Source organism: Delphinapterus leucas, chromosome 1 (genome assembly GCF_059928025.1).
Source record: "Delphinapterus leucas isolate spDelLeu-1000000601 "Yukka" chromosome 1, BTC_Dleu_Yukka2, whole genome shotgun sequence".
In the NCBI taxonomy this organism is placed as follows: domain Eukaryota; kingdom Metazoa; phylum Chordata; class Mammalia; order Artiodactyla; family Monodontidae; genus Delphinapterus; species Delphinapterus leucas.
The window spans coordinates 70,555,676-70,572,120 of NC_143129.1; the positions used below are offsets into that span (position 1 = coordinate 70,555,676).

The 16,445-nt window shown below is 44.8% G+C and overlaps 1 protein-coding gene, 1 long non-coding RNA gene and 1 other non-coding gene across 9 annotated transcripts in view; all 3 read right to left on the minus strand.

The window, feature by feature from the left end:
- The window catches only part of PBX1 (PBX homeobox 1), a 279,800-nt gene that overhangs the window by 141,567 nt on the left and 121,788 nt on the right, over window positions 1-16,445 (minus strand). The window lies entirely within an intron of this gene.
- Window positions 1-16,445, minus strand: part of LOC149750531 (uncharacterized) — a 68,099-nt gene continuing 51,654 nt past the window's right edge. Inside the window, exon 2 of the long non-coding RNA XR_016393273.1 lies at window positions 1-16,445. This exon is cut by the window's right edge and continues 46,355 nt beyond it. This is a non-coding gene — a long non-coding RNA (uncharacterized LOC149750531).
- On the minus strand, window positions 2,004-2,109 carry LOC115802256 (U6 spliceosomal RNA). The gene has a single exon (XR_004022675.2). It is a non-coding gene; the product is annotated as a U6 spliceosomal RNA (small nuclear RNA).

Sequence of the window (16,445 nt, forward strand, 5' to 3'; positions counted from 1 at the left end):
TGTCAATCCTTCTTGTATATGACACCTTTGTACTGTCAGCGAAAGCAAGACTACTTTACTTTTTTTTTTTTTAACTATAGGACTTGTATCTGTTTTCCTTCAGATTACAGCTAACAGGAATAAATTATTTCTGACAAGCATCTATTGCAGCATTTTACCAAATAAAGCCGGTTGTGAGCTGCTTTTCCAAGAGTGGGGGGAGGGGGGGGAACCTCCCCTCTTCTTCTCTCTCTTTCTCTCCACTGATTCAAATGCAATTTAGGGATGGGTAAATTGGAGGAAATGCCAATAAAAAGAGATTTGTAGGAAAGTTGCTCTGAACGCCAGAGCCCATTGTAACAAGGTGGCTGGGTCCTCAGGAGTGCTATTGGACGTGTGTGGAGGAGAGGTTTAGGGAAAGGGAGAGGGGGAACCATCCCTTTTCCTTCCAGACATGTCTCAGGTCTGAGAGCAGCTGTGCTGCTGGGTTCAGACAGAAAGCCGAATCCAGCACAAGTGGCTAGAGCTTCCCAGACTCTGATGAACAGCCAGTGAGGACACAGTGGCTCTGACCAGCAGGGGCAGACACCCAAGCTGTCCCATGGAGGCTTGGGCTCTTGGTTAACAGGTCATCTCAGATGAAACGAGTTTAGGCTCACGATAATCAGCAAAGAGTCAGTGTGTGTGTGTGCGTGTGTATTTATGTGCGTTTGGGAGGGGCAGTGTTAAGGGGCAAAGGGTCTCTTCCCCTCTCCCTCTCCCAGCCCCACCACCGTAAGTTAACAACAGATAAAGGAACCTGTACCCAGGAATCCATGACACACAACCCAGCTTGACTAAAACACTCCCCTCTCTCTCCCAACTCTGCACCACCATTCTCAAGTGCCCCTACCTTCCCGCATTTGGAAAACACAGCGGAACAAGTTAGAGAGGGATAAATAGATACTTGCAAACACCAGGTTTTTAAACATCAAAAGACATTATATGGCCGGTGGTCCATGGAACTGGCACAAGAAGTCTCTGCACTTTGGAACAAAGTCTCTCTAAGAGACCATGGGAACAGGATGGCCAGGCACATGGAGACAGATATATACATATATGCCTGTGCATACTCATCGTATAGCCCTGTGAGGGCACACGCACACTCAAACACAACTCAGCCAACTCAAAATGAACAGTCAACTCAAATATGGAAGTTCTGGTGCGGGAGGGTAAATGCAAAATTATATTCATAAATATAGCAAATCTATCAGAATGGGGCCATGCAAATAAAATTGAGTAAATACGACTCATCTCAGTGACCCTGGGAACAGCCTGAGCCTCACGCTCATGAAGGTGAGCTCAGGGTGTCCTCTTTTTCCCCCTCGTTCTCCACGAGTGCTCAGGGCCACATTCTGACACATTCTCCTCACTCAGTTCGCACAACAAACATTCTAACGTACGTACGGTGACACCAAAAAACCTCATCACCATAAGCGCCTCATATATCAGGAGGCTCAAGGAGCACTGTATCCCGTCTTACTCCCCACTCCACCCCAGAACTGCTACAGACTACACTTGTTAACAAAGGTGGACTCTCATGCCTCTTAATATCCCTTGAAATGGCAGCTGCCTCCTGGAAAACCATGGATCCATACTAACGGTTTTTTATTCTCTTCAAAATAGGTTCTTGGGCTTCCCTGGTGGCACAGTGGTTGAGAGTCCGCCTGCCGATGCAGGGGATGTGGGTTCGTGCCCCGGTCCGGGAAGATCCCACATGCCGCGGAGCGGCTGGGCCCGTGAGCCATGGCCGCTGAGCCTGCGCGTCTGGAGCCTGTGCTCCGCAATGGGAGAGGCCACAACAGTGAGAGGCCCGGGTACCGCAAAAAAAAAAAAAAAAGGTTCTTGATATAGGTCAAAAGTTCTTGGGTTGGGTCATATATCACAGTGATATTAATAAAAGGACAACAGATGCTTTTAAAAAATTTTGGTATGTAACACAGATATAGAAAAGTACACAAATCACAAAGTGTACAGCTCAGTGAAAAAATACAAAATGCTTTACAAACGTGCACATCATTTTCCTGCAAAGCCCATGCTAATCATCTCTGTATCCTTCTCAATTTTTCTATGTGCTTTTGAAGTGAGCACCTTCACCACCAGTGGAATGGAAGAGGAGTGGAGGTAGAGGTATTTCCCAAAGAGTAAAGTACGTAACACAGGCATCGAATTCATCAAAGGTGTTCATGAAATGCAGATTTCCAGGCCACAGAGAAAACCTGCTGAGGCCAAGCCTGTGAAGCTGCATTTCATAAACAGCCCCAGGCTGAATATACCAGCAATGCCCCTCCTGAACCCCAATCATTCCCTTTTTCAAAGATGAAGGGCCTCAGCACACACACTTCTGAGATCATAGTTGGTGAAGTTCAAAGACTGGCACTGTGTTTTGACACAGAAAAGAAAGGGATTTAGAAAAATAACTAATCAACAAGGGAAAAGAATTGTCCTGGAAGCTCTGCGTCATTCTGCCTTTCCCCTGAACTCTGTAGTCTGCAAATCTTACTATTCTGGGCATCCTAGTGGAATTTTAAAAATGCAAAGAGGCAAGAGTCTCCTGAAAAGGCCAGAAGTTGGATCTCTCCTCCTCTTCCTTTATTATTGTCCTTTTTATAAATTTTAAACAAATCCAGGGATTTGTACCTCACTGGTCCTAAAATACACCTTCCTTCCTGAACCCAAAAGGAGTTGGTTTTTGTCGGGACATATTTCAAGACAATATCCTGGGACCGCAGAGGTGCTCAGGAAGACACCACGGTAGGGCCGGCGTTTAGAATAAGTAAGGAGCAGAAGGAACCCACTAGCCCAGGGAAGACTCTCATTTAGAGGGTCTGGTGTTACTGTTCCCAAGCTTATAGATTCTCTCCATTATCTGATTATATGTGGAACTCGACCAAAACACAAATAGAGCAAAAAAGGCAGATCAGTGGGCATTAGGTATTACTGCTACATTCTACTACTTCTCAACTATCAATTACTGCAAATGCTACTACTACTACTATAACTAACAAGTTCTGATGCCTGCTATGCGTGATGCATCATTCTACACTCTGTAGATGCATCACTGCATCTAATCCTCAGAGCTTCTCTTACTCAAATGTACCAACAATATTATTTCGTGAGAGACAAGATCCTGTCACAGGTTAGTACCATTTTTCTTTATACATGGATTTCATTCCCATTCCATTCAAGGCTGAATGTAAGGATGTCTGAGTGTGTAAACTAGACAAGTGCAGGAAGAGAACTTTTCTGTTAAAAACTGTCAATAAGTTGAGGAAATAACAAGAGAGGCTATATACTAGATGCCTTGGGACAACCAAAGATACCTTCTTTCTATAAGGAACAGCTAGTCTAGTGAGAAAAACCAGAAAAAGCAAAAGAAAGCTCTATGTTATAAAAGCATTATAATGAAGTAGATGACAAATCATCAAAGCAGAGGGAAGTGGGAGGCCAATTATAAGAAAAAGTATATACAGGATATATCCTTTTTTGGAGAAAATGTTAATACCCTTAGCAAGAGAGTCTCATGTGAAACAATCAGAGAAATACCAAATAACTGTATATAGCCAGCTGTTACATACAGTAGTACAAATCTGAAGAATCAAGAGAAGAGAAGATTCAACGCAAGTTGTAATTACTGGGAAAAAAATAAGAAGCAGCAAAGTCTGAAGGATGGATAGAGACTCGATATACAGAGAAGACAAGAAAGCATCCCAGGAGGAGCAGGGGGACAGCAAGGCAACCAACTTGCCTAGAAGGTCTGGACCCATGGGTGAGAAAGAGGAATAGGGAAAAGGACGCAGGGAGAAAGACTGTCCCCTCACCTCACCAGTGGGCACCACATGCTAACGTCAGACTTGGAGCAGAGTCCAGACCACGGTTGACCGGGCCAACCAACCTAGGTCCTTCTGCTCCTGTGGAAATACTGAGGATCTCTGAAAGCTTAAATGACAATCCAAAAATCCCCAGAACGTGGACCATCTTAAGGACAGGGTTCCTAGTGACATGACCTCAGAGGCAGCAACTAGATCTCAGAGGATGAGGTTGGGCTGAGGAACATCTTCTATAGAAGAGCTCCAGAGAAAGACCAAAAGCTGCTAGAGGTGAGGCCTGTGCTTCAGCAAGAAGCACTTTCCAAGCTAAACGAAGGACAATGATGGGCATGGATTAAGGTCCTCCTAACTCCAAAATTCAGTGATTCTGTGAAAGCTCTGAACAGGAGTGTGAGGCATGCCACAACTCTTAGGTGACTGCGGTCCCCTGCAAGAGTTTCCGAGGCTCCCACTGACCCGGTGCCTACAATATAAACATCCATCCAGGGTGGTGTCCTTGCTGATGTGGCCACCACTGAAAGCAGAGACACACTTTAACATCAGACAAGAACAGCACTGTCTGGGTAAAAGCATGTGAAGCTGCTAGCTTGAAAACATTAATTTCTTGGGTGAAGTTCTTTGCTGGATCCTTGATACACAGGTATTGTTTTGTCACTAACTGCAGAAATAATGGTAATACTTTGGTGCTTGCGTAATGTTTTATAGCCTGCCCACACTTTCATTAGTATGAGTGTGTTTAATCTTGATAATAAATCTATGAGGTGGTATTATCCCCACACCATAGAAGAGAAAATTAACACCCAGAGAGGGTAAATGACTTGTTCAAGGCCACACAGCATGTAATCACCAGAGCTAGATGAGGGCCCCTATTAACCAAGTCCTCACAGTCTACTAAATACTTGCCATGTGCAAGACACAGGGCTGGCCACCACCAGGACACAAAGATGGGTCGTAAAGGTCACGGGAACCCAATACAAAGGGAAAGCACCTTGCTCATGGAACCTGGTCACCATTCAGTTCACTTCCCTTCACGTCACCTAGGCTGGCTGGACTCCTTCCGTCATCCCACCTGAGGCCGGGTCTCCCCCTGGCATGCTCACCTTTATTACGTCTCCAGCGCAGGCTCTGTACTACTTGACAAGGAGGTAATAAAGAGGACCACTGTCTGCCCCTCTCCCTCCCATCTCACAGCAAAGCCCCACATCCCAGGCAGTGGGAGAACAGCCAGGCACTGGCTACATAAAGTGGCAGGGAATCTTCTGGGGCCACTAAGGAAGCCAAGTAACATGAATGATGAACTTCTCTCCCAGGGAACCAGAACACCCCTCAGCAGTCCCCAGTGGAGAAATCAACAGAGCCCCCAGCTCCCCCAGCATGCCTCCCTGCTTCTCCATAACCCAGCAATCAGGGCATGTTCTGCTTCCTGCAGCCCCGGGGATCCCGAGCCCCTCGGGAGCTGCCAAGGCTTTCTGATGTACAGGCTGCTGTTAATACCGTGTTATTAAGCACACATTTGTCTCCACTCCTCTGTGCACGCCTGCTTCCCTGCCTGAAGAAAAGCCACACGTGTGCTCGCACAGAGGGACACGGCGGAGGGCCCTGGAACCCACAAAGGGAAATCAGCATGCCAAGGGTTAAGCACAGCCTGTAATAAGCATCTCTGTTCCGGCATGTGGCGAAAGCCCATTACCTCCTGCCACATTACCTCATTCATTTCTTATATGCGGATGGTTTATTTTCCCATGAGCACCCTGGCTCTCAGTATTAAGTCCCCTCCTTCGCCTCTATTTCTCTATCCATCACATTTAACACTCTGACAGTAACAGTCTATAATGTTTCTATTCTACAAAACCGCTCTGTCAACTCCAGGCTTCCAGAGCAGCAACTGAGGAAAATAAATAACATCAACGCCAGGGACGACAGCATCACAGCTCCCTTTCTGCTGGGCTTTTTTTAATTTTATATTATTCTAAAAAGGGAACAAAAAAAGAAAGGGGATGGGGGAAGGTAGAAGCAAGGAAGAGAATTTCCTTCTCATCCAGTAGACAGACCTGAAGGGGTAGGCACGGCATTTCCCTTCCAGGCAAAGAAGTGATTTCCCCTCTCTGCTCTCAAATGCCCGGACCACCCCCCTTCCACGTTCATGGTGGTTTATGGAAGCACTGGTATTTACTGCACTGCATTCCCTCTACCTGCCACCACAGAAGCAAAGCAACAACGTCGAGTGGGTACAGGGCACCCCATTCACAGTGTAGAGTGATTCATAAATTCTTGTCATCTTTTCTGGAAAAAGAGTCCATGGAGGAGATGCAGGCTGACCACGGGTCTGTAACCTTTGTTCTGGGGAGACACCCAGGGAACAGAGACTCTGGAAGCCAGGAGCAGGTAGAAAGGTAAGAAAACATTAACTCCTGAGAAAGAAACCACTCTAGAAAGCTGCCCCGTCTCCCTATTCCTAGGGGTTTACCAAAACTGGGTGGATTTCATCTTTTTAGATATAAATCACTTAAAAACATGTTATCTTTCCTCTAGCTTCTTTAAAAGATATCCAGATAGATAGATAGATGGATAATCTTGAACATAACTTGGCTTCCTCTTCAGAACCCAAATCATTCGTCATTATGAATGCCAATTATCACCCAGGCCCACTGCTAGGTGGGAGTCTGCAAGCCTGTTTTACGTAAACTCCATCTGCTGGGCTTTTTATAGTTATACTGAGCCTCGCGGAGTTTCCTCTTCTTCGTAGGTAGTACAGTGTTATAGTTCACGTGGCTGTGGTACCAGATCCTGGAAGCCAAAGCTGACCTTGATTGATGGGTTGTGGGACCTTGTTTCTGATCCCCTCCCTGCTGGGTCCTCACCTGTAAAATGGAGACAATCGTGTTTCCTAGCTCCTGGGGTGGTTGTGAGGATTCCCTGAGTTAATACCCATGAGTGTTAAAGACAGCGTCTGCCAGTAGTAAGTGCCCAGTAAATATTAGTGATGACCATGCATATATTCTAGCAGGGGTGGGGAAACCAGGCAACCATCCAGTTAGAATCATGTTTGAAATAAGAGTCAAGGGGTTTGGCGGGGGGGGCGGGGGGGCACGCTTTGGGCACTCTGTTGAGTCAATTACACAAACTGATGTGCTCGGAGCCTTTACTGGGTCACGTAGAGGCCTTCTGTGCCAACGGCCCCTCGCTTCACGTGGGGGAGGCTGCCAACAGTGGGTGCTGAATGGTGAGATGTATCAATAACCACGGCGAGATTCATTCAGGACCAGGAAAGAACGAGGGGACGGAAGACAAAACGAGAAAAACAACTAACGGCCTTTCACTGAACACAGCCAAACACAATTCTGTGATTCCTTCTATTCATCTCCTCAGGGCTGTTTCTCAGAGAAAGGGAATAAGAGGTACTGTGTATGAAACTGCCTCGATAGGTATGAAATACTCCGTGCATCATTCTTTTTACCAACAGGACCATTACTATTACTCAGCTTTGCACCCAAGAGCAGTTAAAAGGCACTTTGTTGTTGTTTTGTTTCTGTTTTATGTTGAGTTATAATTACTTCACAATGTTGTGTTCGTTTCAGGGGTACAGTAAAGTGATTTAGCTTATATATGTGTATGTAGACATACATACATATATTCTTTTTCAGATTCTTTTCCATCATAGGTTATTACGGGATATTGTATATACTTCCCTGTGCTATACAGTAGGAACTTGTTGCTTATCTATTCTATATAACAGTAGTGTGTATCAGTTAATCCTGCACTTTTAAACCTAAAGGTATTCAGAGGTGGGCATCTTGCTTTCTCCCTCTGCTGCTACATAAGGGGTCATGGAATTTCTTTTTTCCATCTCAGGTGTGGTAGAATGGAGAAAAGGACAGGTTCGGGGCCTAACCCTCTCGATAATGGGTACCATGGGGATTCACTCACATCCACCTCGACTGCCCAGACCCACTCCCCACCAAGGGGAGGTCAGACTCCAGCACATCTCAGCCTTACAACTACGCCTGCATTCCAACTGAAGGGGCCGATGAGAGAAAAAAGTTAAGGCCAAGTGGAATGGAGTATTTCTGATACCCGGAGGCAAGGAGGAACTGGTTCCCAATACTTCATTTCTTGTCTGGTTCAATTCTAAACATCACAAACAACTTACTGAGGAAAGATTACTTCTGCTTTTATGACGTTTGTGTGTTGCAGGGCAGGGCGGGTGATATAAGGACTCTACTCAGACTAACTGAATTCATTTCATTATTTTATTTTATTTTTTTAATTTATTTCATTTATTTATTTATGGCTGCATTGGGTCCTCGTTGCCGCACGCGGGCTTTCTCTAGTTATCGTGAGCGGGGGCTACTCTTCATTCAGTGTGCAGGCTTCTCACTGCGGTGGCTTCTCTCATTGCAGAGGATGGGCTCTAGGCGCGCGGGCTGCAGTAGTTGTGGCACGTGGGCTCAGGAGTTGTGGCTCGCGGGCTCTAGAGCTTAGGCTCAGCAGTTGTGGCGCACGGGCTTAGTTGCTCCGCGCCATGTGGGATCTTCCCGGACCAGGGTTCGAACTCGTGTCCCCTGCATTGACAGGCGGATTCTTAACCACTGCGCCACCAGGGGAGCCCTATTTCATCATTTTAAATGATCATATTTCATTAGTGCCACTCATAGTATTCCTTGACACTTTAATCTTTCTATTTTGGTGACAGAAAGGCAAAGGTGAGCTCATGGCACCAAAGGTGTCCCCCCTAGGGAAGGAGTGAGCCTTTCATATAATTTCTTTCCAACCTATGTATAAAGAAGGCACTGGAGGGATAATACATAGGCAGGCACAGTTCCTGTGTTCAAACGTTTGTAATTTAGTGAAGAGAGAGGAACTTAGGCACAAATGACTAAAATTAAAGGTTGAATCAAGGGTTGAAAAATGACAAAATACATGCTAATAAAAGCTATAGGTATTTGTTATAGGAACAAGGTAGAAGGGGTAATTAATCTGAATGGGGGTCTTAGGAGAGCTTCCAGATTTTCACAGAAAGAGTGATTTTGGGGAGGCTACAGAGCTTTCTTTTGGTCATTAAGCATTCAGCTGTTAGAGTCATTCAACCTAGGTTCAAATCCTTATTCTGCCAATTCCTACATGGGTCATTTAGGGCAAGCTATTTAACCCCTCTAAGCTCAGTTTACTGGTCCATATAATGGGGACAATGATAGTATAGGCCTTACAGCTTTGCAGGGAGCATTAAAGGAAATAATGAATGTAAATAACACAGTGTCTGTTAACCCCTAAGTTAGTAGTAGCTATTTTTATTATGATTATCCTTCCCCAAACCCTATGAAGTAGGTGATGTTATGATTTCACTTTCAGTATTGAGGAAACAAGCACAAGACAAATTAGGTAACCTGCCCAGTGTCACATAGTAGACGGAGGATCCAGGACACAAATTCGGGTCAGTCTGACTCCAAAGTCCAAGTTTTTCTTTCCCATTCTATTTTATTCAGATCGACTGCAAACTCTGACTCCTCACAGAAAGGAGGCCCCAGAAACTTGAGAGCTAAGTCTTGGAATCACCTGCAAATAAAGTATGATTCTAGGAGATCACACTTTGTCTCTAGGGAGACAAAGTCAAATGAATGTCAGAGATGTAGCCCATAAAAAAAAGTGAACAATTATACAGAAGCAATCACAATATTCTAGGAAACTAAATAATTTGCCCCAATTTGGAATGAACGGAACTCTAGCCAGCATCCAAATTCCCTCCCTTTCCTAATTTCCTTGCTTTTATTAACGCCAAGCCCATCCTCCCAGGTCACCAGATTGGAAAACCTATAAACACAGATACATAGAAGTAAAGACGGATGACATCTCAGAGCCTAGTTCAAACTTGCATACAACGCAGCAGAAGCTTCTGTGACAACCCTGGCAAAGCCTCATTTTTGACAGTTACAGGCTTAAGTGGGCATCTGTGACCACACCTTCTGGCTATTTGGGGACAGTTATAATTGTTAAACAGTTTTTCATTTCATTGTACTGAGTCATCTGTCATCTCAAAAGTTAATAAATGAATTAAATGATTCAGTCATCCTTGAGTCGTACCTATCCTTCAACCTCCTTCTCTAGGTGGTCATCAGGCTCTGCTAATCTTTCTTTCAAAATAGCCTGATCCTTTTCATTCCCCGAAATACCATTCGTTTATTTAGACCCCGTGTCCTTTTGTCTCCTGGCTGAAGTTCCTGTCTTCAATCTCTCTCCAGTCTAGTACGCCCTGCACATTTTCACCAGACAGAAGGTCCTTAACTCTGGTTTCAGCGTATGTCATCTGTGCTCAGGGAACCACTGGGCCTCCATTTCTTACCACTTATCTAAACCCTTCTGCTGGACACACAGTGCCACAGGATCAATAACAACCACATGGGCCTCATTTTACCCACTGCATCCTCTTCCCAATATTTCCTCCAATTTGGTCTAAATGACCATTTCAGAGGACAGTCCCACAAACAGACCATGCATATAGAAACAGGTGTATCGAAATTTTATGGAACGTGTCTAGGGCCACATAACCACACATGGATGAGCCAGGACTTGCTTTTCAGATTCCCTGTCTAGGGACATCAAGATAGGATATGGTACTAAAGGTGCCTGACTCTGCAGGATGTTGGGGTCAGTGGGTAAGATGGTATCTATATGACTCCCTCGTTCATACGATGAATGATTATGGAGCACCTACTATATGCCCAAGCCTGTCCTAAAAAATTGGGAGAAGAATATAAAAAGGCAATAAACTCAAAGTACTTACAGTCCAATGGGAAAATAAACATGTAAAAATTAAAATGATGTGCAAAAAATAAAATTACAAAGACTAATTAATCTAAGTCGTATATTACCTTGAAGGAATATACAAGGCAAAATGAACACAAAGAAGAAATATCTAACACTGGATCGGAGTACTCGGGCTAGGATTTGCACAATTAGCAATAGTTTCACCATGGGGATGGTAGGTACGGGAATTCCTAATAGAGGAGACGATTTCTGAAGTATGAGGGGAAAAAAGTAGCAGGTTTTAGGTATTTGCAGCCTGTGATGAAATAGAAGAAAATGGTAGGAAAGAGCCCTGGAGAAATTGACAAGGGCTAGATCATAAGGTTAACGTAGGTTACACTAAAGTCTTCAGGGTTCATCCTGAAGACTTCAGCCTTGCGTCCATCATACCTGCACACTCAATGATGATCAGATTTAAAGCATACTCCAGAGGGTATGCCACAGAAATGCACAATTCCCAGCAGGCTATAAAGCTACGTCTTCTCTTCCACTCAGGAAAGCATATGGGACTTCAAGTGAGTGAAAGTGACATTTTTATGGTGATAATTTGAATTAGTTTAAAATTTTAAATAATTTGCAAACCTCAGGTCTTAGACTGTTATTAATATCAAAATTACTTGTGACATACTTCACAACCGATCATGGCACGATAGTTTTGAGATTCAGGACTACAGCTTTTGACATTGGGACTGCCAGTGAAGAATTCTCAATAGGGGTACGGCAAGCAGGTTTGCATGTTAAGAGTGTCATGGTGGGCCTTAGAAAGGATGGATAGTGAGAAGATATTTGAGGCAGAGATACCAGCTAGGAGGTCAGCTGTCTGGGTGAAAGACATGAGGGCCTGACCTAGGACAGTGGCAAATGGAGAGGACACATGATATGGGATATAGTTGGGGTGTGTTTGTTTACTTTTGTATTCCCTCACCTGGTACCAACTCTGGCATAAAGCATTCAATAAATTTTTACTGCCAGAATCAACACAAATTGGCTAATGATTAGATGGGGGGCAGGGTAGGCTTAGAAAAAAGAGTCTAACACAGATAGGAGGTTTCTGGATTGGGCAGATGAAAGAGAGAAGGAATAGAGGAAGAAGATTTGATGTGGACCAAGGGGCTGAGGAGGTCTGCCCTGGATGTGCAGAGTTTGAGGATTCTGTTGAATGTAGACGCAGAGATGCCCGCTTGGCAGTTATACACGCAGGCCTGAAGCTCACAGCATCAGTCTGGATGGAAAACACAGGTTTTAATTTACCACTTGTTCAATAAATATTTACTGGATATTTGCTTTGGTTCAGGCATTGTGCTGTTCAATGGGGATGCAGAGGTTGGCAAGAAAGAGAAGTCCCCTGTCCTCAGGGAGATTACAAGTAGATACATTTGTGAGCCACAAGTATTGAGGTGATAAATGGAGTCATGGGCAACGGTGGGGAATATCGCAGCGGTGAGTCGAAAGAGATGCACCTCTGAGGTTTGCTATGAAGCAAATCAGGATGAAACGGAAATCAGGAGAGGTGAGAGTTTCACTGAGGAAAGATCATTAGTAGTAAATACAGCATGAGTCTACAACTGAAAAGAGGGTAGATCGGATTTGTTAGCTGGGAGCTCCCATGTCCTGGAGAGGCAGAAATCTCACCTCAGCAGAAGCACAGAAACTTTCTAGAAGTTAGAAATCTTAGAATCAATGGGAGGCGGAGGGGGGAGGTGCGTAGAGTCTGGCATAGCCCTACCTGAAGGCTTCACGGAAGTAGGACCTGAGTCAGGAGGTGCAGAAGGTACACTGGACAGTTTTAGACAAAATCGAAACAGAACATGGCACATGAAAAGGGCTGGTCTCAGAGAACACTGACCTAACTCTTCTGAAAGGCAAACAGGGAAATAAGATAACCTCTGATTAGCGACTGGTTGCTAAAAGAAAGGTATTGTGGTGTTCAGGGCAGTAGATCTCCCTCCTGGAGTCTATGGTCAGATCAGTTCTTCACTGGCTACGTGATACTCAGGAAAAGGCCTTGCTCTTAACTAGCTGGGCCTGGAGAGCACAAGTATGTGAAAGCTGCAATGGAATGACAGATATACTAAGTAAGAACACATGAGAACAGCTGAAGGCGCAGCTCTCCCTCCCTGGCTGTGAGGCAGCCCTAGCTAGAGGTCAAGGAGAAAGAGTGGAGGCAGGGGGCAGGGGTGGCGACATGGGAGCTCTTCTAAGCAACGAAGGTAGCGTAAACATATACAGAGTAAAGGAGACACCTACCTGAAGGATGCCATACAAACGTCACACTTCACCCTCAAAGACATATGTCCTGCTCTACTAAATGTACAAGACCAACAATTTTTGGCATTTCTCCATGCCAGATTTGTCTTCAGGTCCTCTTAGGTATTACGGTAATTGTAATACCTCCGTGATTCCTCCGGAGGCACCCAGAGAATAGCAGGCCCACCCTAAGGACCAGGTTAAAGCTACCATGCTGCCTTCCTTCCCCCAGAGAGAGTCTGAATTGCAGGGCTGGTTCAGAGATAATGCTTCTTGTAGCTCCAAGTCAGATCTTACTGGGAATATAAGCCTGCCGTGTTTCAGTGCCAGTGGGGAGGGCCCCTAATCCCATATCTTCTCCCCTTCTGCAGAGACCTCAGTACATACACAGTTACTTTGGCAAACAGAGGTCCCAGGAAGGACCCCAATCACACAGGCACCCCTCTGGGGATTAGCACAGTTGGGCCAAGGCTCACAGACGCCATATGCTATGGTGAAAAGAACCCAATCTGGGTTTAGTCTTCATGCTACAACTTACTAACTCCATGACTTTGGGTAAGTTACCTAACCTCTCTGTGCCTTGGTTTCCTTATGTGAAATTAGAACATAATTAAAATGCTCCCCTATAACACATGGTTGCTGTGAAAATTAGGTAAGTTAATGCTCCCTGAAAGGTCTTTTGATTTTAATCTTATTTTTAAACACGTAATACATTTACAATATAAAAACACATCCACGACGTACATATTATGATTCCCATATGCTGCTGAGTCTTGGGCCCAGCCTTGTCTCCATTCCCCCATCCCCACCTCACCGCTAGCCCCTACAGGTAACCATTTTTATTCCTTTCTTGTATATCTTTTCAGTGTCTTTTGAAAGGTTGTTTTCAGTGTAAAGTGCTCTATAAATTAGTGATCATTATTGCAGTAGGAAAGTGGGCTGGGAGGGGTAGGATGGGATGGATGGTTGTGTTATCTATAAGGGGCCCCATCTCCTCCAAGAAAACCTGCCTCATTATTACCAGAATCAGACTGATCCCTCTCATTCATTCATTCACTCATCCATTCAACCAACATTTGGTGAGTGCCTGCTCTACTCAACGTACTGGGGCTAAGCACCATCATAATTCTAGGAACTCTAGCGAAGGTTAATAAGTGCATCTATGGTACTTTTGAGTTACATCATCCTCATTTACACTTACCCTCACCCTCATGCTATTTTTCTGCCTGGGTATAAGCTGCCTATGGCCAGTATACCATATAAATTTATATGACCATATACCATATACATTGTTAGTATTTCCAATAGCATATGGTCTGGCGCACACAAATACATATAGTAAATGCTCAAACAGACCTGTGTACTTGAGCCGGTATGGGCAAGAAGTCCCATTAGATGATTCCGCCATAGTCAGACAAGCAATTTTGGGTTCAGCAGCCTTTCTACCAGCCCCTGAGAAAATCCAAGATGGCCTGCGAGTCCTGGGGTAGGCTCTGGACCGGGAGGATACTGTAGCCTCAGGTGTGGCTAGATGAGACCGAGAGAACAGTCTCCAGGTTCTTCCTTGGCAAGTAGAAGTGATAGAGCAGGAAAAGCAAAAGGAAGGGAGCTTAGAGCTGCTTAAAACATGGTGAAAATGATCAAGGAGAGAAAATTCATCCTCACAAGGAAATGTTATAGGCCAGCTGTTCTCTGGTGTGAACTGTGTTGCATCAATTCACAACACAAGATATTCCAGCAACTACTGCCCCTGCCCAGACAGGCAAAATACTTCCTTTTTAAGATCTAAACACTCTCAATCACTTTATAGCACATCCTTGAGCTGCCCTTCAGAACCCTCTGCGTTCTTAAGGATTCCTCCTCATTTTGCCACCATGTGGCTTTGTGACCTTCAACTATAATGTAATGTAGCCTCTCTGTGTCTCCACTGCTTCATCTGTAAAATGGGCATGGCAATTCCTGTTCTCCCTGTATGGTGCTCATGGGAATCAAATGGGTTAACATATGATTCAGGTGTGCTATAAAAACAAAATGTATCACTGGTATTAGAATAAGTATGAGCTCTGATCCGGGGGGAAAAAAAGGTGTTATTTTTAAATGAAAAATTTCAAGGTAAGGACCAACTAATCACACACACAGCAGTCATTTCACAGTCATTCTTTTTCCTTCCTTTTCTGATCTTCCAACCCTAGGGAGACCTTTCTGGCCTCTTCTCACAGCAGGCCTGACAACCACTTCCAAAAAAATATAACATTAAAGGTTAATTCCAAATGCAAGCATAGAGTCCTTAATATTCCTCCCCCACTAGCCCTTTCATTCTGTCTGTCTGTCTGTCCAAGATGTCTTCCTTCCCAGAGAGCACAGCCCCCTCCCTTTCCAACCCCCTGGCCAGCATCCAACGTGGTGGAGATGATAACGGATAATGCAAACCTGCTGCCTGCAGACACTGGAGAGAGAGAGCACAGAGGGGAGGCCGAGGAGGAGCCGGTCAGGATGCATGTAATCAGAAGGGTTATCTAATGCTAGTTTCATTCTAATTGAGTCAGTACCATATGTCACCCTGCAATAACACTGCAAGCAGCATGCAACTGAATACATATTTAATTCACATAATGGGTACAGCAGTAGAAGTAATCAAGGCAGTTTGCCATAAGCCATAAAGAAATGTAGCTTGTTCCTATCAAGAAACATTTGGCACTTAGGGAGAGAACTGTATCACCAGCGAGAGGGGAACTGCATTTCTGCAAAAGCTCAAGGGGGAAGGGGGAGGGATGGGTGTGGGAAGCACGGCGTGGGGGTGGGGGGGAGAGAGGAGGAGACGGAGAAAGAAATGAAAGATGAAAACACCAAAGAAATGAGAGCCAGAACCTCGACCCATGGCGAATGAAAATCAATGAAGGGGGCTTCCCTGGTGGCGCAGTGGTTGAGAGTCCGCCTGCCGATGCGGAGGACACGGGTTCGTGCCCCAGTCCAGGAAGATCCCACATGCCGCGGAGCGGCTGGGCCCGTGAGCCATGGCCGCTGAGCCTGCGCGTCCGGAGCCTGTGCTCCGCAACGGGAGAGGCCACAACAGTGAGAGGCCCGCGTACCGCAAAAAAAAAAAAAAAGGAAAATCAATGAAGGAATATTATCAGCGGATCGTTGGCCATTTCAATATAATTAACAGTAATGGATTTATTGGCAGAAGCTTAATGATTTAACGTTAAATGTGCCCCAGAATTTCCTGTGCTGTCATTCCCTCCTGGGCCAACCCACGTCCCGGGAAATGGATGTATCTATGGAAGGTTAAAAAAAATTTTTTTTTCACATCTCTTCATCTGGATTGGCATCTGACAGAAACCTGTTCGCCCATTCCCTTCATTTCCTCCCTCCAGGAGATGATTAATACTGCTGGGCAATGCTCATCAATATCTTTGCACAGATCAACTGGAGTTTTCATTAAACTCATATTAATGTCCTAGATACACAGCTGTGGACAGGTTATTCTTAAAAAAAAAAGAAAAGAAAAGAAAGAAAGAAAGGAAAGAAAAGAAAAAGAAAAAGGAAACC